Here is a 15,108-nt window from a genome sequence, read left to right as displayed (position 1 = left end):
TCAAACAATATATATTTTTTCATGTCTTCACAGTAGCAAAAAAAAAACAATGGTTGGCTCTTTCTCTCCATAGCGTTACATTTATTATTTGGAATCAAGGCCCATGTTGCACTACCAAAGACTCTTAAAGTAGAGACATCAGGCTTGACATGACTCCAAGATTCCTCTAGAGTCATGTGTAAAACTGCTTTATGAGGCATCCGATTTTGAATATAATTGGCACAATTCACTGCTTCGACCCAGAAGGAGGATGGCAAGTTCTTGGACTAAATCATGCAATTGGCCATTTCTTTCAATGTCTTGTTCTTCCTTTCAGAAGCACCATTCTACTAAGGGGTGTAGGGAACAAATTTTTGATGAAAGATGCCATGTTCTCTACAAAAATATTTGAATGCCTCACTGACATACTCCCCACCATTATCTGTGTGTAGATTCGTGATAGAAAGAGAGGATTGCTTCTCAACAAAAGCCTTAAAAGTTTTTAAAGTGGCCAAGACTTCACTTTTAAACTTAAGAAAATATACCCAAGATCTACGTGAGAAATCATCAATGAAGGTAAGTGCATACTTAGCTCCTGAAAAGGAACAAGTTGGAAATATCATAAGATCACTATGCACCAACTCGAGAGGAACAATAGCCTGTAATTCTTTCCCTTTTGGAAAGGGATCTTGATATTGTTTGCCAAGAACACATCTTGGACAAACTCCATTTGTGCATGACACCTTAGGAAGACCAAGAATAAGATTTTGAGAATTCATTTGCTGCAAATATTTGTAGCTAAGGTGCCCAAATATTTCATGCCAAAGCTTACTTTAATGAATCAACATGTGCAATAATAGAGTTACTAGGAGAAGGCTCAAAACCTACAAATATATATAAGCGAGAGTTGTGATCTACCTATCCATATGCAACAACAACTTCTGGATCTTGTAGTTCTCAAATGACTACATCATTGGGAGAAAAATCAACTGTTTTCCCATCCCCAGAATGGAAGATCTGATAAATAGAAAGTAAATTTGCGGAGATGTCAGGCACAAGCAAAACATTCTTGATGCAACCATCATCTAACTGCACAGTGCTTGATCCACGAACATCAAGATGTGAATATTCTCCCACTGCAATCTAGGAAACACTACAATCAGATGGAGATGGAAGCAAATTACTGGAATGAGTCATATGATGAGATGCACCTGAGTCAAATATCCAGTTGTCTGAGAATGCATGTAAAGCTCGAGCAAATAAAGCATGCCCTCTACCAAATGAAGAGGGTTTGGATATTGAAATATTATGCTGCTTCATCACTTCATTCAATGCTTCAAGTTTCTTATAACACTTGGATTCTGGATGCCCTTCTCCTCCACAAAAGCTACAGGTTTCATTTGACCTCTTCTTCCATGGCTTGGAGGAAGACCTTTTGAACTTGGAAGAGGATGGAGAGGGCTTTGACTTTTGCTGAGGTTTGGAGGGAGGCTCACTACTTTGAGTAGAATCCTTCTTCTTTTGAGGACTAGCTTTGGATTTTCCTTTGGAGATATGTGCTACAAGAGCTTGAGACATTGAGCTAGAAAGAGCATCTAACTACTAAAGCTTATATTGTTCTCTTGTTAAGTGTTCACAAAATAGCTCAAAAGAAGGAATTTTAAAATTATCACCAAGTGCATCCATTGTAGAATAAAATGTAGAAGAAAATACCTGATACAGACCCTTCAGCTTGGATAGAATCAGGAAAATGCACTCACTATCTGATTTGGTGTCTTTGCATCCTTTCAGTTGTGCAACCAATGACTGAAATTTGACAAGATAGTCTTCAATAGAGGTATGCTCATTAGGGATCAATGAAGACAATTCCGCTTCCAATTGTAAGGCCTTGAACTCATTTATTTTTCCAAATAGAGGCGAGCTTGTCCCAACTTTTCCTCCGAGTATCACATTGATCAAGAGGGAATAGAAAACTGTGTGAAACATGATGCCCAATTAACCCCATGGCTTTATATGATATTTCACATGATAAAAATTGCACTGAGTAGTGGGCTTGGGAACAGGGAGTTAAGATCTTTGTAAAATTGTTGAATTCTGGTAGGGAATTAATGCAAATTAGTGCCACAATTACGCTTAAGAGAACAACAAAATTTTCTCTGGAGGATATTTTAGAAAAAGTAGTGCCACATTTGATTGCCCTTCTTTGTCTTCCCTCTAGTGGTGGGTCTCCATCCATTCAAGAGAAAACACCTTTTTTCTTGGGAAGGCTTGCACATAGAGGGGATCATTTGAGCTCTATTATTGCAGATTCTGGAATTATTCCCATCCTTGTAAGACTTGCTAGAATTTGAAGGGAGAATGCAGAGGGTGGTGGTCAAGGCTTTGAGGGAGCTTGTCATATGTACACAGAGTAATCAAGTAATTCTGGCTAGGAGTGGAGCACAAGTAATAATGAATCTTATAGCTTCATCCCTTGATGATGTAAAGAAAATCGCTGCAGAAATATTGACTTCATTAACACACTTGAAGGACATTCGATGAGAAATAACTAGTTTGGGTGGAATCCCCATGTTAATCCAGTCAGCTAAATTAGGCAGGATTGCATCTAGAGTCAGGGAAGCTCAGGCAATTGGACAGCTAGGAGTCACCAAAAGGGTCAGAAGGATGCTTGTGAATGAGGTTTTATTCCTGTTTTCATTGAGCTGCTAAAAGAAAATGATTTGGCTGTAAAGCTTGTTTTCGAGAATGCTCTTGGAATAATATCAACCCATGTTGATTATCTTAGGCCCGTTGCTCAGGCTGGTGCCATTCCCCTCTTTGTGGAATTTCTTGAAGGAACCAATCCCCAAGGGAAAGAAATTGTTGAAGATGTCTTTTGTATTTTGGCAGTTGCAGAAGAGAATGTTATAGCCATTGCAGACCACTTAGTGAGGATAGTACAAGGTTCCAATGTTAAAGCAAAAGCTGCAGCAACGGATGTTGTATGGGATCTCTCTAGCTACAAACAAAATGTCTCTATTATAAGAGATTCAGGTGCAATCCCTCTACTTCCGAGATTGTTGGAGGATGAGAATGACGATGTTAGAGAGAAGGCATCTGGTATTGTTTCATAATTGAGTTATGGTTGTGTTGATGGAATAGCATTAACAGAGGCTGGGGCCGTCCCCATACTTTTGTTATTGTTGCAGAATGAATCAAAAGAGCTCAAAGACAATGATGTTGAAGCTCTAATCAATTTGTGAGAGGACCCATCATTGAGAGATATGATTTCACAAACATTTGATGTTCCTACATTTTGAGATATACAACAGAGACTTATGAGGATAAAACAATCAGATGTGCATACTGCTCACTCTCTAAGGTATAAGAGGTTGGAGCAATTGACATCCTAAGCCTGCCTCGTTCATAAATAGTTCTGGGTGATATGAATATTTATCTTTATTCATGTTTAATGACCAATCAAGCTTGTGTATAGTGAGAGACATAACTAATTTGGTATTCTCTCATTCTCGAATAGATTCATAGGAAAACAGAACCAATCCATTCAAAAGGCATTGTGTGATATTTTATTATTCGCCTAGTTTTGTTGGATTCTACTCAGCACCTCTCGAAAAGAATTCTCATTTTAAACTAAAACCATGACCAAGTCACCAAAATGATCTGCAAGGGCAAAGAATTATCTTGCAATTTAGAAAATACAACTGAAGGTAAGTTTCCATGAATTACAAACAAGGATATGCACTACAAAAAATTTAGCCATGCAAATTGAAAGAAGATAGAAAATACTCTTTATCATTTCCTTCATAATACAAGTTCTTGAACTACCACAAGTAGCATGATCTCTTTGCTTTGTTTCATTTCATTTACAAAGAGCTATAAATGTGCATTCAGAATTATAGAGGTATTATCATTGCATTTTCAAGGGACTGCATTCTAAGATTCCTATATTTAATTTTACATATTGTACTTATATGACTAACATTGATGTGCATACCTACAACACTACCCTAATCATAGTATGCGGTTCTCTTGAAAAGTCAATATGATTGAAATCTTCAGCAACCATCATTGGCAGGCTCAATGGAACTAAGTGATTTCCTTGAAGTTGTGTACAATGTTCTTCAACATCAACCTAAGAACAAATAATTACGAATGTGAGGCCATTGTAGTGGGATTTTTGCAGGATATTAACAACGGTATCAAGGATCTCTCCTAGCATAACCTCCATAAAATCTTGCACATCATACTCCTGTTTGTTATAATTGTCATTGTGCAATAATTCACGATATGGCGGAGATGTCTTCCTTGATTTTCTTTTATTATAGTGACAATAAAATAACAAGATACTTAGAAGATGCATTGAAGGAATTGGGAATTATATAGACATCATATCTATTAAATTGATAATGAAAATAGAATTCAAGAAAAATTATAGTCACATACACTCTAATAACCATGTCCTTTAGAGTAGATATCTTTATTTGAAAAAAGTTCTACATAAGACAATACAAGGAAACAAGAATCTATTCATAAGTCATCATTCTATTTGCCATAGATCAAACTCTGATTCTCAACCAGGTGTAGTTTCCTCAGTTGTTGGAGTCTCTATCAAACCACCACCTTTTCCCCATGGTGAGGTTGATATGATTGTAGAAAACACCCAGTTCATGCATGTCCCTTATGACTATGATATTTTGTCACCTTGGAGACTTTGAAACATTTTTGTCTTGTGGTTGATCTCCTCACACTGCCCTCTTTGTACATGTAGTATCTTACATGTGATTAATTGCTAATTTACCCATAAGGGAATGTTGATTTATGTTGATATGATTGGGGATGGGGAAGAACTAATCTACAAGATATCAAACTGGCCATCACTTTTGACCCTACTTCAGAGTACAAACTCATGTTTTACATGATGAGAGGACAACTCTAGAATCGTGGGCCTCTTTCCATTATTCCTCTTTCATTGTTGCTTGTTTCCGTGACCTTTTTTTCCCTTTCCTTTTTTCCATTTATTTTCAATTGGAGAATACCTTTTGTGTACCCAATGATTGAAGGTCTAGTTGGTCGTAAACTATGATTGAAATTACAAACTTTGAGATGGACCAAGCTCTAGCTAGTGAAGAATAATCTACTCAAGGTTTTGATGCATGGGAGGGATTATTTGGGGCTATAGTTTGCAAGTTGAGGGCATAAGAGTAAGAGATATTTCTCTGCCACAGTTTAAACAAACAAACAAGGGTAAGATCTTCAATGGTTTTTCCATTCTTGTCTTTTAGTTACGGATCCTTTGATAATGATATCAACAATTATTTATGTTTTTGACTGATATGATGATAATCAAGGAGATATTGCATGTATAGCTATTTTTGGGTTCTACACACTAAGTTTGTTTACGGTATATCATATAACTAGAGATTTGATAAGGCCTCTAACAAGTAGGAGTTGTGGACAACTACAATTTTAACCATATGCCTTAAATCCTTATATCTATAAAGTGCTTATTTCTTTATATGTGCCATTCTCTTTCATATTTAACCAGAAGAAAATTATAGTTTGAGTTGAAGTGTGTAAACCTCCCCTCAAAGACTCCGTTACTAGTAAAATATATCATATTGAATTACAGAATATATGGGTGAATGCCATATTCCAGTTTTAAAAATACCATTTAATCCCCGTGGTGTGGTTGGGATGGTGACTATCCAGCCATGGTGATAGCTTAGGTCTTGTCTAGTTACAAGTTGATTGGATCTTCTAGAGTAGACTCGGGATTGCATTACTTGCATGCATAATCACTCAGTCAAAAGTAAAACATTGGTAAAGTCTCCATAGCTTGAACACTCTTTCAAGTTCACCAGAGCAGTTCATAGCCATACTATATCCTCTATCAATAGATGATTCATATGTAGGAAAAATATATTATTCAATCATAAGATATGATAATTTTACTAATGCTGATGAGTTACCAAATGGTGTCAATGGGACTACATAGTATATGGAGTCAAAACACTAATAGTAATGTGGCAGTGCCATGACAGCTCCTTAGTACCAAAGGAAAAGAAATACAGAGAAAAATAAAGGAGTTGGTAGGAAGGGGTCTGTTGGAAGTGTAAACACTAACAAGGAGAGGTACTGCATTTTACTGTAGAAATATGGATTCATTTCCCAGGTTCATAATTGTTTGGGATTGCTATGATATCAATTACAATAGGTTGTCTAATTGAAACAAAAGACTTGGCTTTGTATAATTCATAGTGTGTGGAAGCCATCTCATGAAACTGAAAAGGAATTTTTTATTTGATCATTAATACTAGGTGGCCTGCCTCTAGGCATGAAACTTACATAGCTTGGGGATACCACAACCTAATTTCCCTCTGGATGGTCAGTCTAAGATGCTCAAAGCCTCAAGCACATTTTTTTGGTTTTTCCCTCCTACCAAGTTTGTCTGAGAATGGGTTTAGTTCTTTTCTGGCTAGCTTTACCAGCATCCATCTCATGGAAGATAACCTTGTTATGTGATGAACTTCCATTGGCAGTAGAATTGTAGGCTTCATGGCATCTTTGGGACTAGAAATACTCTTTTATTTGTAGGAGAATATATGATGTGTTATTTAACCTCGTAAAACATGGTAAAAATTAATGTTGGTTTTTCAACACCCTAATTCATGCGAGCTTGTCCATGAAGATACATTTACGAGCCTAGAAAATGGACCTTAGGAAGCTTCTTGAGTTCTTTGAGGGCATCGGATGTACTATGAGAAAGAATCCTCCTAGATCTTCTCCTGCATGTTTAACTCAATTGTGACAACCTTATCGTTTAGAAGGCTAACTACAATTGTTGACACAACCAAAAGTGTTAACCACAACTAGTGCCCAAAACCATAATTTTTGACAAAAAATGTTGACACAACCTCAACTCCACCACCAGGTCAAGTTTATCTAACATTTGACTGATGTTTCATCATGTGTGCCAAAACTTGCTTTTGAGATGTTTAAACCCTTGGAAAATAGCCACAATTGCAATTATGGTTGCGTTTAAAAGTTTGAATGAATTAATGCTTATGTTCTTATGATAAAATAATTCCATAATTAAGTAAATGTATTTTCTCACGGCAAAATAATATCATGAAATTTATGTAAGGTACCTTGAGAAAGATGATTTCTTAAAGAATGCAAATCTTTGTCATGAATGAAAAAGTGAATTTAAGATACTTTTGATTAAAAATATTATTCTATCATGATAAAATTAGTTGTCAGTGAAGACATTTGTTGAGGTGATCAAAGTCAAACTGATCAGTGATAGGAAATACTTTTTCTTGGAAGTGATATTCGAAATTTATCGTTGCTAGTTTCTAAGTTATGTTATTTCAATTTTGCAGTATTTTTTAAATTATTTTTAATCAAGAAAGAAATATAAGACTTGTAATGTATCTAAGGTTCTTGAATTTCTCAAACGTCTAGCCGTATTTTCATATCTATTGACTTGAATGCATTTCTTCCACCAACTGTATTTTCCGTAGTATATTGATATAAATAAATTTTATTTGAAATTTGTTCCCATGGGTGAAGTTTTTTTCCTAACAAAATGATTTTCTGTACAAATTGTGAGCAGAATTAACATGGCTATTGCAACAGATGTCTCTCGCTTTGAAGGAGTGACAATGGCACCTCCAGATCCAATTCTGGGTGTTTTAGAATCCTTTAAAGCAAATAAGTGATTTGAAGCTTAATCTTGGTGTTGGAGCTTATAGAACAGAAGATCTTCAACCCTGTGTGCTCAATGTGGTGAAAAAGGTGTCATTGAATTCTTTTCTCTTTTAGCTAATCTACATTGAATAGTATAAAGGTTTTGAGGTCTTTATCTTAGTTTATAACATTTTGAGGGCTCTTTTAGATTTATATTATCAATTGGAATCCTTCTTATCACTACTTCTATTTTGCAGGCAGAGAATCTGATGTTGAAGGGAGACAATGAAGAGGTATGCATGTGGTTTTAGTGAAGAAAATATTGCACCCTTTCCATGGGAATCGTTTTAAGTTTTTACATATTTGACATTATCTTGTTATGCTTTTTCTACAGTACCTCCCTATTGAAGGTTTGGCTACTTTTAATAAGGCTACTGTGGAATTGTTGGTGGGAGCTAACAATAATGCAACCAAGCAAGGATTGTATGTTGTCTCTGAATTACTCTCTGAATTACTTCTGGACAGAGTAGGGTGGGGGTGGCAAGGTGAGATGGGTGGCAGAATAGGGCGAGTTCTTTTTAACTTTTAGGTTGCACAATATTTTCCCTTATGCAAACTATGCTAGGAAAATGATATTTGTATCTCTGTAGATCACCTAAGAGATGGTAGTGAAGGTTGTATCATAGATCCCCTTTTTCAGACTGGCATTACAGTGCTTCTGTGATGTGTGTGTTAGGATGATGATATTTTGTGCTTGTATATGTGGAATTAAATTTACATAATACCCTGTTGACACTTATCCAGGTGGCTATTGTCCAAGGCCTTTCAGGAACTGGTTCTCTTCGCCTTGTTGCTACCTTTATTCAAAGATATTTCCCTGGAGTACAAGTCTTGATTTCTTCTCCAACTTGGGGAAATTATTAGATTTTTTATTCTGAGCTCTAAGTAATGTATTTAGAGTTGTGATACTGAACTCTAAGTTATGTATTTAGAGTTTTCATGCCCATCTTACAATTGAACATTTTTAATCATTTTGATGCAAACTAATATTTGATCTATTTGAAGCTATTTGATTCTAGTTTGATTTTGACCAAGGAATCACAAGAAAATTTTCAATGATGTTGGGGTTCCATGGTCAGAATACTGATACTATGATCCTAAAACTGTAGGACTAGATTTGAAGGGATGATTGCAAACATCAAGGTAAGAAACATTTTTGTTCCTGGATATTTTCACAGAGAGATGATTGGTAAATGCACTGTTAATTTTTTGTTAGTAGAGGAGACTGATAGTTGCTCAACTTCCTTCAGCCTACACCAATTGGTTGTTTTGTGCTACTTCATGGTTGTGCTCACAATCCAACTGGAATTGATCTAACTCCTGAGCAGTGGGAGAATATTGTTGATGTCATTCAGGAAAAGAATCTTATTGCTTTCTTTGATGTTGCTTATCAGGTTATTGATGATATGGGGGTTATGTTTATAGCCTTTATATTGTCAATGAACCATTTCATATTACTTTGTTCTTTCATTTGTTTACATTTGTGTACATTTTTCTATATTAACAAGTCTTATTTTGTTATTTGAAATTTTTTTTTAGTTTTTACTGGTTCTTCATTTTCAAATATTTATGATTGCATTGCAAGTTCCCTCAGAATTTGATTATCAATATGAGAATAATCAGAATATCATCAACCTGTATGATTCCAGGATGCAAGAGTCTACCAGGACTTTTTATGATTACCAAGATGCAAGAGTCTATCAAGATTGTGTACCATACTAAATTATAGGGTGACATTGGAACTAGTAACATACAAAACACTATAAATTGTATTGTTATTGACATGCATTTTATAGTAATCTAGGTTGTCATAACATACTATGACACTAGCTAGTGGAAATAAGGGGTTCATATGGGCTGGATTACTGTTGGTCCACCTATTCTCCAACCTTTCCCTTGTCATGCAACTGAGCAAGGAGCACTTTCACTTGAGAGAGTATGCAAGTTGCAGGTTTGCTTGGAGATCCCCTTGGAAAGAGTTGTGAATGTCAGCTCCAAATATGACAATAGATCTTTAAGCAGGTCTCTAAACTTCTTGCATCAAGATGGGAGGCCACAAAAGATCTAATGTGCCACATCATGTCCAAAGTGTTCTACCATTAGGTAAGTGTCTCGTGTTCCTAGGATCATTCAGCAAAACATTTGAGGGAGGGATGCCTTCCAGACCCTTTCCTTTGTCCTCATGTAGGATTCTTGAGTGATTGCAGTTGAAGGATGAATGTGGGTATCTCTTGCCCACATTGAAATGAAGAGTATTTCCTTTCCTAAAGACTAAATTCTCAATGTCTTCATCAATATCTTCTCCATTTTTTGAGCCCGGGGGAACCCTTCTTTCTCTAGGGTAACCTACAGTCCCGCAACTTGCAAATATCTTGCCATGGACAATGGGGGTAGACCCCACTTCTTCATCACTTTAGCTCTGGCCTCTTCTAGATAAGGATTGGGATGTGCATGTCCATGGATGTGGGAGGGTGAGTCAAAATCTCAGCAGAGGATAAGCTCAAACCCATGACCAGCATTAGCCAAGCAACTTCAACCACCCAACAGAGATAAGCAAAGGAAAAAACCAACTGCAGTGAAACAACAAAGGGGTGGTATGTTGGCTTACGTGCTGAAAAATAAAACTTGTTCATGTTGTTCTCCATAGATGAGGTCTATTGTTACATGTTATAATTTGATTATTGTTAGGGAGGTAGGTGTGAGGAGGGTATCTTCAACCTTAAAGGATATCAACTAATAATGAGGTGGAAGCCTTGGAATTATACAAAGGTCTCCTAATCTTAAAATATAAAGGGGTCCATACAGCTACAATGGTGGGGACCCCTCAATAATTCAAACATCAATGTATCAAAAGGATTTTGAAGAATTTCAGTCTATATAGGCTAGCACAAAGAATTCTAGTAGAGGTTAAATACTTTGAAAAGATTTGAATTTTTTGATGTCCCATGAAAGAAAAACAAGGTCGTGGACAAGTAGACTAACAAGGGAACTAGGTTACAAATGGGTGTGTGATTCAAATGGGGTACTACTATCCATCTATCCCCATGAATGCATTTGAATCTTAGGGTGAGCCCTCATTTAAGCACACATAAAATCATGTAAAAAGATCAGGTAAAGTTTGACACAATAGCAAGTTAATACATCAACATCACCCCTTGGATTTCTTCCTCACAAATTTTTCATAGGTGTTTATGAAGGCTACAATGGAGGAGTCAAGTGCCACTTGTGGGTTTATTTGGCTAGGAATTGGGATGAGGATTGCATTATGCTCCCTTGATTTGGGCTTTGACCCCCTCTCCAAGTGCAAGCAATGGGTGTGTGGGCTTGTTCGATAGGGAATTGGGATTTTGTTTGACTTATTTGTCTTTGCTTTAGACTTTGACCTTTGGCATGAGAAATGGACATAGAATGGTGGTTTGTTGTTTGTTCAGATTGCTAGGATTGTGGCAATGTCTCACCACTATTGCAACAATGTTTCTTGTGAATTTTTTTAGCATGGTAGGGTAAAAAGAGGAGTGAAGCACATGCGAAAGAAATAGTGGAGGTGTAGTGTAGTATGATGAATTCCACCATTCTTTGATGGAGTGTTATGATGTTATCCTTCCCACTCAGGTTCTATTCTTGCAAGTGACATGGTAAAGCTTTGAGCTTCATAGAATTGGGTTTACCCTGTGTAACATCCTCATAATGAAAGGAAAATTTCTATTGGGTTACTTTGAGAAATGCATTACGTGGAAAAAAAAATGGAAGGAAGAGTATGAGAAGCATTTTCTGAAGAAAAATTGTGTTAGGGACTCTTGTGCAATGGACACAACAATCACATGTTGGAAATCTGGGATTGTCAAAAAAGTGATGCATTCATTGGGATTCACTACAGGAAGTATTTGGAGTTCAATGTACATCTATGGTCTCTACAACATATGGTTGGAAGAATTGTGGCCCATTTCGATTTACCTCCAGAAATTGTGTCATATCCCCCTCTTGAAGATTCAAGTCCTTCTGTGGCTATATCATTGGTCTTTTGGAGAATCATATGGGTATTCAGCTTGTTCCAAATCTGGTAATGGCTAAAAGTACATAAAAGGTTAGCCTTGTTGTTACAATCAGGAAAGAGAGGCACTTGGAAGGCTATTGAAAGTGAGCCAAAGGAGGAGAAATAAGAAGATGCCTGTAGTATGCATGGAAACTAGTATTTTTCTTTTCCATTTTTATATATGTAAGGAAAGACACTGTAAGAACACCAGAGGCTGGATCAGGGAAGATTGAGTATATGGTTTGAAGGACTATAATTTTTCATTTTGGACATTCGGTTATGGCTACAACTTTTATTTTTTGTATTACAAAGATGTTTGGCTTGACTGCAACATTTTCTTATAAAAAATATATTTTATTGTGAAAAAATATAATTTGATTACTATTGTGATGCTTGTATGTGTTCTTAGACAACCTAGATGTGTCTAGTAGTATTTCATGTAGTAATGAACTAAAAAATTGGTCTGAAAGAGCTTATTTTCATGATTCAAAATTGAGATTTTACTTGAATTTGCAGGGATTTGCAAGTGGCAGTCTTGATCAGGATGCATCATTTGTGAGGTTGTTTGTAGCTCGTGGGATGGAAGTTCCTGTTGCTCAGTCCTACAACAAGAACTCATTTTTTTATGAAAAACAAATAGGAGCTATCAATGTTGTGTGCTCCTCGTTAGATGCAACAACTAGGTATCACTTGTAAATTGGGGATTTTTATTTTTCCCATTGGGTGTTTATATTGCTCCTAGATATTTAGCAATTGTTTAAATGGATAATACAGTTGATTCAATTTTAGCCAGTTTTAGTTTGGATATTTTTCAGGATGTAAATGAATATGAAAGAAGAAAATCAAGTGGGTATTCAGCATGTTCAAAATCTGGTAATGGCTGAAAGTACATATAAGGTCAGCCTTGTTGCTGCAATCGGGCAAGAGAGGCACTTGGAGGGCTGTTCGAAGTGAGCCAAAGGAGAAGAAATAATCATATGCCTGTAGTATGCATGGAAACTAGTATTTTTCTTTTCTAGTTTTATATATGTAAGGAAATACACTTGTAAGGCCACTAGAGGTTGGATCAGGGAAGATTGACCATATGGTTTGAGGGACTATAATTTTTCATTTTGGACATTCGGCTATGGCTACCACTTTTCTTTTTTGTATTACAAAGATGTTTGGCTTGATTGCAACATTTTCTTATAAAAAATATATTTTATTGTGAAAAATATAATTTGATTACTATTGTGATGCTTTTATGTGTTCTTAGCCAACTTTGATGTGTCTAGTAGTATTTCATGGAGTAATGAACTGAAAAATTGGTCTGAAAGAGCTTATTTTCATGATTCAAATTTGAGATTTTACTTGAATTTGCAGGGATTTGCAAGTGGCAGTCTTGATCAGGATGCATCATCTGTGAGGTTGTTTGTAGCTCGTGGGATGGAAGTTTTTGTTGCCTATTCCTACAATAAGAACTTGGGTTTCTATGTAGAACGAATAGGAGCTATCAATGTTGTGTACTCCTCGTTAGATGCAACAACTAGGTATCACTAGTAAATTGGGGTGTTGTCCTCTCAAGAAGATATGGTGTTATAAAGGTGACAGAATCAGGACATATTCCTTCTTGCATGATCTACCTAAACAATTTGAGAACCCCTATACCTCAACCATGCTGAGCACATCCGGCAATTATAGCATTTCATGAAACCATATTTCTTTCAAGGATTTTCTCCAAAACCTTCAATGCTTCTCCAGTCATAGGGGGGTATCCCCAGTGTTCATCTATAGTCAATACTTAAGAGAATTTGTGGTTAGTAGTTGTCCTTGATGTGCATGCAAGAAACATAGGACCCAAGAAGACTTCAAAGTTAAGTTATATGAGAGGAATTTGACTTCACAAAAATACTAAACAATGATAAATGAAAGAAGAGATGGACATGTACTTTAAGTGAAAAATATCTAATTATTAAAGTAAAAAACACCAATAGATTTGAGCTTTGTAACACATGGAAAAACGACACCCGATTTTGTATTAACCAAAAAATTGTCTGCATCATGATGGAAATTACAAAACTAGTTGCATAACAATCAGTGCACAGCGTTGAGGCAGCAATGAATAAAGAAGAATGTAAGAAAATGCTGCTAGTTGTAGAGTGTTGCTCAGTGATCTATCTACTATCTGTCCTCATGTTGTCTTTATAGAATCCTAAAAACTCTAAACTAGGTCAACCTAACCATGAATTCTCATGCAAACAACAATCGCCAAAAATAATTACACAATGTTGTTATGTGGTTGTCTACAGGACACTACAACACTTAAATCTTAGTACTAACACCAATAAAAAAGACATTTAAGGCCAAAATTGTGCATGGAAAGGATCGTCGCTAGCTGATACAAAAGAATTTTGCTATCGATTGTCACTAAATTGCAAAATATTGACCTTGTACATGCATATTAACGATGCCTTAATCCCTAATTAACTGTTGTTGGAAAATATACATGTTTTATTTCAAAATAGTCAAGAATTAGGAGTCAAGCTATTTTTAGTGGATGACTGTGATGGAAACTGCAAGATAAATGGTTGGTCTGATAGAAGTCTGCTTTGCTTCCATTTGTTAATGTTTTGGGAGGAAAATTGTTGTAAAATGACTGCCAACTCACCAAAACTGCCAATACAGACTGCTTCCCTATATGCGAAGCACCAAAATCATGGCTTAATGCAAACTCTTAATCAAAATTCCCTTTTGAAAGAGGAATTTGGCCTAGTGTTTAAAATAACAAGGTTTCCTCTCGTGAATCCTCTACATCCACACATTTTGCATACATGTCAAAAAGGGCACTCCCCATCATAAATCCTAATCCAAATCTACATATAAAGTGGACATGGACCTCCTTACCTTGTTTTAGCACTACATATTCAGCAAACATAGCCAAAACACTGCCCAAGTGAACTGGTCAACATGTCTCGGTACATATTATAAGAATTAAATTATTTTGGAGCAGAGGCACTACACCTCTTCATCTGCGAAACCATGAAATCATTGGATTTGAAAAAGGCATAGAGAAAAGAGGAGCCAAGTTGTAGACAAGGGGAGAAAAGGAAAGAAATAGAGGAGTAAAAGGGGAAATCCTCCGCTTCTGATTTGAATTCTGGGAGATTACTTGGAAATCTGTCACCTCGCAACATTAATGTAAGGACATTGACTCTAGGACTGAGACGGAACAAGTATGGTGGAAGGGTTAGGATGGAAATGGTTTTCAGGGTGTGATATTGCCAGAGGCAGAAAAAAATGGTATGCGATAAGTCTATTTTGTCTATTAGATAGACTACGCTGAAAGTAAGGCATGTCCTCGTTGTTTT

General features: G+C 36.2%; 2 pseudogenes; both read left to right on the top strand.

Annotated features, from left to right (window-relative positions):
• The first annotated feature begins 1,835 nt into the window (after positions 1 to 1,835).
• Positions 1,836 to 3,371, top strand: LOC149189709 (uncharacterized; annotated as a pseudogene).
• Positions 3,372 to 7,583: 4,212 nt separating this feature from the next.
• On the top strand, positions 7,584 to 13,300 carry LOC149189708 (aspartate aminotransferase, chloroplastic-like; annotated as a pseudogene).
• Positions 13,301 to 15,108: the final 1,808 nt, after the last annotated feature.

This window comes from Pinus tabuliformis, chromosome 3_1 (assembly GCF_031772625.1).
Source record: "Pinus tabuliformis cultivar Carrire ecotype Pingquan chromosome 3_1, CPIR1, whole genome shotgun sequence".
NCBI classification, from domain to species: Eukaryota; Viridiplantae; Streptophyta; class Pinopsida; order Pinales; family Pinaceae; genus Pinus; species Pinus tabuliformis.
The sequence above is the reverse complement of the archived record's forward strand: the minus strand, read 5'-3'. Positions and strand labels throughout refer to the sequence as shown.